The sequence below is a fragment of the Nomascus leucogenys genome, chromosome 22a (genome assembly GCF_006542625.1).
Source record: "Nomascus leucogenys isolate Asia chromosome 22a, Asia_NLE_v1, whole genome shotgun sequence".
NCBI lineage: Eukaryota > Metazoa > Chordata > Mammalia > Primates > Hylobatidae > Nomascus > Nomascus leucogenys.
Genome location: NC_044402.1, coordinates 115,810,645 through 115,816,786, shown reverse-complemented (window position 1 = coordinate 115,816,786; position 6,142 = coordinate 115,810,645). Strand labels below are relative to the sequence as shown.

The 6,142-nt window shown below is 42.3% G+C and overlaps 1 non-coding gene across 1 annotated transcript; it reads right to left on the bottom strand.

Annotated features, from left to right (window-relative positions):
- Nucleotides 1-3,039: 3,039 nt before the first annotated feature.
- Nucleotides 3,040-3,138, bottom strand: LOC115832720. The gene has a single exon (XR_004028229.1). It is a non-coding gene; the product is annotated as a small nucleolar RNA U13 (small nucleolar RNA).
- Nucleotides 3,139-6,142: the final 3,004 nt, after the last annotated feature.

The following is a 6,142-nucleotide window of genomic DNA, read 5'->3' as shown; positions in this document are numbered from 1 at the left end:
AGGAAGGGCGGTATGGTAGCAACAGAGGCAACTTTAACTAGGAGAAGGAGGACACAATGTCAGCAATCAGGTTGGATGAGGCCGCGTGGGCACATCGTAAAGACTTCGGCTTTTATTCCGAATGAGAAAGGAAGCCCTTGGAGAGTTTTGGGAAGGAGTGACATCTAATTTACCTCTTTCACACACTCACTCTGGTTGTATGAGAGCAAAGGTGGAAGCAGGGGGATCCCTACGAAAGCTCTCGCAGTGATCCAGGACCTTGACACTAGGTGAAAGATGAGGGTGGCACGGCCCAGAGTGGCAGCAGTGGACGTTGGAGGAAGTAATTAAATCCCAGATATATCTTGAAGGAAGAGCCAATAAGATTTGTTGACAAATTGGATGCCAAGTGCGGAAGGAAGAGAAGGAGCATTGACGATCACTTGTACAAATGGAAGAATAAAGTTGACATCAGCTGAAATTGGGAAGGATACAAATGTAGTAGCCCTGGGGGGAAGAACAGAGTTAAGTGTAGGACACTGGATACCTATGATACTGTGTGTCAAATACTGCCAGCAGGTCAAGTCTGATGAGGACTGAGAGTGACCATTAGATGTTGGATTATCCTGACAAGGACACATTTGGGGAAGTGGTAGAGGTGAGGGTCTGGCTGGAGTAGGTTCAAGAGAGAATGAGGGGGCTGGGCATGGTGGCTCACGCCTGTAATCCCAGCACTTTGAGAGGCTGAGGTGGGCGGATCATTGAGGTCAGGAGTTTGAGACCAGCCTAGCCAACATGCTGAAACCCATCTCTACTAAAAATACAAAAATTACCTGGGTGTGGTGGGGTACGCCTGTAATCCCAGCTACTTGGGAGACTGAGGCAGGAGAATCACTTGCATCTGGGAGACTGAGGTTGCAGTGAGCCATTGCACTCCAGCCTGGGCAACAGAGCAAGACTCTATATCAAAAAAAAAAATGAGACAGAAAGAGGGAAGGAATTGGAGATGTGGAATAAAGATGACACTTTTAAGGAGTTTTGCTCTTAAACAGGGTTTGTCAACCTCAGCACTATAGATATTTTGGAGCAGATAATGCTTTATTGTGTGTGTGGGGGGAATGGGGGGTGTGTCGTGCTCATTTGAGGATGTTTAGTAGTATTCGAGGCTTCTACCACTAGATACCAGTGGCACCCCTACTCCAGTTGTGACAACCAGAAGTGTCTCCAGACATTGCCAAATGTCTCCTGTGGGAAAAATTGCCCCCAGATGAGAACCACTACTCTAAAAGGAGAGTAGAGGAATAGGGTGGTAGCTGGTGGTACAAGTGGGTCCAGGGAGCTTATTGATATTTTGTTTTTATTTTTGTTTTTTGATATAGGGTCTCACTCGGTTGCCCAGGCTGGAGTGCAGTGGTGCCATCACAGCTCACTGCAGCCTCGACCTCCCGTACTCAAGATCCTCCTGCCTCAGCCTAGCAAGTAGTTGGAACTACAGATGCACGCCATCAGATCTGGCTAATTTTTTGTAAAGACTAGTCTCACTATGTTACTCTGGGCTTAAGTGAGCCTCCTGATTTCGGCCTCCCAAAATGTTTGGATAACAGGTGTGAGCCACCACACTCAGCCTTGTTTTTTCTTAATCTGAAAGAATACTCACATTTGTACGTCCATAACACTGATCGATTCAGTAGTGAAGAGGGAAATCCGATAATGCAAGACAGAAGCAAGTCTTATTGGAGAGGGATCTACCTAGGGACTGTGGGTGGGGAGGGAAAAGCTTCTTCAAGGAAATAACTTTTTCTTTTTTTAGACAAAGTTTCACTCGGTTGCCCAGGCTGGATGCAGTGGCGCGATCTCGGCTCACTGCAACCTTCGCCTACCGGGTTCAAGCGATTCTCCCACCTCAGCCTCCCAAGTAGTGGGGAGTACAGACGTGCACCATCCCACCCAGCCAATTTTTGTATTTTTAGTAGAGACAGAGTTTATCCATGTTGGCCAGGCTGGTCTCGAACTCCTGGCCTCAAGTGATCCACCCACCTCAGCCTCCCAAAGTGCTGGGATTACAGGCGTGAGCCACAGCACCCGGCCTCTGCCTCTTATTTTAGATTACTTATGTCAACCACTTAACTCCAGTCTCTACCATATCTCACACTTGGCTGAATAGCCACCGTCAGCATTAATAGTTGTTACAGCTTTCTCAGCACCTGGACTCCTACTACCAGTGTTTCTACAAATAAAATGTCAGAATGAATCCAAGAACAAATAGATCTTATGTTACCTCTGTCTCTAAAGGCTTTCTTGATTGCTGTATCCTCCATGTGGTGGATTGACTGTTTCCACTTTTTTGATCCAGGAGCTTATTTAATTGTAACACGTGTAGCACTGAATTTCACTCATTTGTCTGTTTCCTTTCTTCCTTCCTTTTTTTTTTTTTTTTTTGTGAGACGGAGCCTCGCTCTGTCGCCCAGGCTGGAGTGCAGTAGCACGATCTCGGCTCACTGCAAGCTCCACCTCCCGGGTTCATGCCATTCTCCTGCCTCAGACTCCGAGTAGCTGGGACTACAGGCGCCCACCACCACGCCAGGCTAATTTTTTGTATTTTCAGTAGAGACGGGGTTTCACCATGTTAGCCAGGATGGTCTCGATCTCCTGACCTCGTGATCCGCCCAACTTGGCCTCCCAAAGTGCTGGGATTACAGGCGTGAGCCACTGCACCCGCCCCGTTTCTTTTTTTAACGTTAGACAGATAATGTGCCGATGTCCTGTTGTTGTAACAAGGTTGATTTTGTTTATTTGTTGTTGTTTTTGAGACAGAGAGTTGCTCTGTTGCCCAGACTGGATTGCAGTGACACAATCTCGGCTCACTGCAACCTCAGTCTCCTGGGTTCAAGTGATTCTTGTGCCTCAGCCTCCCAAGTAGCTGGGATTGCAGGTGCAGGCCACCATGGCTAGCTAATTTTTGTATTTGTAGTGGAGATGGGTTTCACTATGTTGAGCAGGCCGGTCTCGAACTGCTGGTCTCAAGAAATCCACCCATCTTGGCCTCCCAAAGTGCTGGGATTACAGATGTGAGCCACCATTGTAACAGGGTTTGAGGAAGGTACTTCTCACAGTTGCATGTGAAAACCCAAACTTCATGCTTATGAACTGCAAAAGGATCACACTCATTTCTTTTTAAGCTGCCTGCCCCTTCACGCGGAACCCCTCTTTATGGGCAGGGACTACATTTTTTTTCTCTGTGCTTATCTGAGTGCCTAATAAAATAACTAGCAGATAACACACTAACTGTAGACACTTAAAAGATCTATCTCTACTACTCTCTACTCTTAGTCTCCGTCACCCCCAATTCATGGACAGAGACATTCATTCACAGAGATTTGGGGACCTGGTTCACAGTCTTTGTGTTCTACCTCAACTCCTACATTATTTTGGTAACGTCAATATCCCCATCAATGGCTCATTGCATATCCTTGCATTTCGATTCTCTGATTCCAAGAATGAGAAAGATACTCTAAATACATCAATACCAATGTGTGGGTGTTAATTCCTTAGAACTATCCTTGAGAAAGTCCTATAATTATGTTATTATAATTAGAATTTCAATATGAGTTTTTACCTATTAATGACATTAAAACCAAATAAAAATATATTATTTTTAGGTGAACCATAATTTATTGTCCAAATCAGAACAAATTTTACAATCTCTGCCTCTTAGTTTGATTGTTTTCTCCATTTACATTTAATGTTTTTTGTTGTTGGTGGTGGTGTTTTGAGACAGGATCTCGCTCTGTCACTCAGGCTAGAGTGCAGTGGCACAATCATAACTTACTACACACTCGAATTCCTAGGCTTAAGCAATCCTCCCACCTCAACCTAGCTAATTTTTAAATTTTTTATTCTTTGTAGAGAGAAGGTCTTGGTATGTTGACCAGGCTAATTCTCAAACTCCTGGGCTCAAGCAGTCTTCCCACCTCAGCCTTCCAAAGGGCTGGAATTACAGGCGTGAGCCACTGTACCTGGCCCACATTTAATATTATTATTGATATATTTAATTATGCTATTTTGCTATTTGTTTTCTATATGTCTAACTTTTTTTGTTCCTCTGTTTCTTCTTTAGTGTCTCTTTTTGCATTAGGTGGATATTTTGGGAAAATTTTTCCTACCTCTTAGAAAGAAGCTTAAGGAAGATGCAATGCCTTTTCCTCTATGGAAATGGTTATAGTAATCGTCACAGCCATCTTTTGACTATTTTTGTATTTTTAATGGAGACCTCCAGAGAGAGAATCTTGAGGTTTAAGAAAGATGAGAGGAGCCTGGAGTTTTTTATGCCATTATGAAGGCTTTGAATTAACCAAATCTTGGGCCATCCTACTTTCAAACATTGTTATTTGAGTAAGCAATGTCATTTTTGTGGAAGGCAGTTGATTTGAAATCTATAGAAGTAACCTAAAACACCCTAAAAGATTTTTAAAAATAAATGAATATACTTGTTTCAGAAACACACTAGCAAAGGATAGCATGGACCTGCACCTAATATAAAGTGTTGCTGACCATTGAACTAACTATCTAGACCGGCACTGTATTATAATAGCCGTGAGCCACATGTGATTATTGAGCACTTTGAAACATGGCTAACCTGAATTGAGAAGTTCTGTAAGTATAAAACAAACACCACATTCTGAAGACTTAGGCAAGAACAGTAATAATATAAAATATTTCTAGTAATTTTAATTGATTACATATTAAAATGACAATATTTGAGATATATTGGGTTAAATGCAATATATTAATAAAATTAATTTATTTTTTTCTCCTTAGTTTTTAAATGTGGCCACTAGAACATTTAAAATCACATACGTCAGCCAGGCGCGGTGGCTCATGCCTGCAATCCCAGCACTTTGGGAAGCTGAGGCGGGCAGATCACCTGAGGTCAGGAGTTCAAGACCAGCCTGAACAATGTGGTAAAACCCCGTCTCTACTAAAAATACAAAAATTAGCCGGGCATGGTGGCACATGCCTGTAATCCCAGTTACTCAGGAGGCTGAGGCAGGAGAATTGCTTGAACCCAGGAGGCGGAGGTTGCAGTGAGCCGAGATGGTGCCACTGCACTCCAGCCTGGGTGACAGAATAGACTCTGTCTCAGATAAATAATAAAATGAAATTACATATGTCATCCCCATTATATTTCTAGTGGACACCACTGATCTAGATGGAATCTAAGAATTGTCTGTCAGTTGCTAGCTGAAATAAGGCATAGAATTTCTTGAAAAGGTTTACATTAACACTTTTTAAATATTATTTATATAGCATGTTTCAACTATAAGTTACAAATTTTGGTAATTTTCTGAAATTAAAATGTGGTAACCAATATATACTTGGTTTTGCCAGAATTCATAAAAAAAAAAATCCAGAGACTTAGAACTGATTATATAGAATCTAGTTTGCATAAATTCAGGATTTTGGTACCAGACCCTTATAGATATATTCTTCATATCTTACTCCTGTGTCCAAGTTACTAAGTAATATACAGGGAAAGATGTTACTAAGTAATAATATACAGGGATCTTTAGATCAGAAATGTAAGTTCCTTTGATTCTAAAAATCCTAGATTTTGAGTTCTATGATTGGCAATGTTTCTAATAACAAGAAAAGCCAAATTAAAACTTTATTTTAAAAGTGTAATTTGGCCAGGCACAGTGGCTCACACCTGTAATGCCAGCACTTTGGGAGACTGAGGTGGGCGGATCACCTAAGGTGAGGAATTCAAGACCAGCCTGTCCAACATGGTGAAACCCCATCCCTACTAAAAATAAAAATTAGCTGGGCATGGTGGCAGGTGCCTGTAATCCCAACTACTCGGGAGGCCGAGGCAGGAGAATCGCTTGAACCTGGGAGGTGGAGGTTGCAGTGAGCCGAGATTGTGCCACTGCACTCCAGCCTGGGCAACAGAGGGAGACTCTGTCTAAAAAAAAAAAAAGATGTAATTAAAAAAGCCCCAAAAGAATAAAAATGTAAATAACATTAGAAAAAAGTAGAACAGGGCCTGTGTTATGGGCTAAATTGTGTCCCTCCAAATTCACATGTTGAATATTAACCCCCAGTACTATGTGGAGAGATAATGTGACTATATTTAGAGATGGGGACTTTAAAGAGATACTTAAAT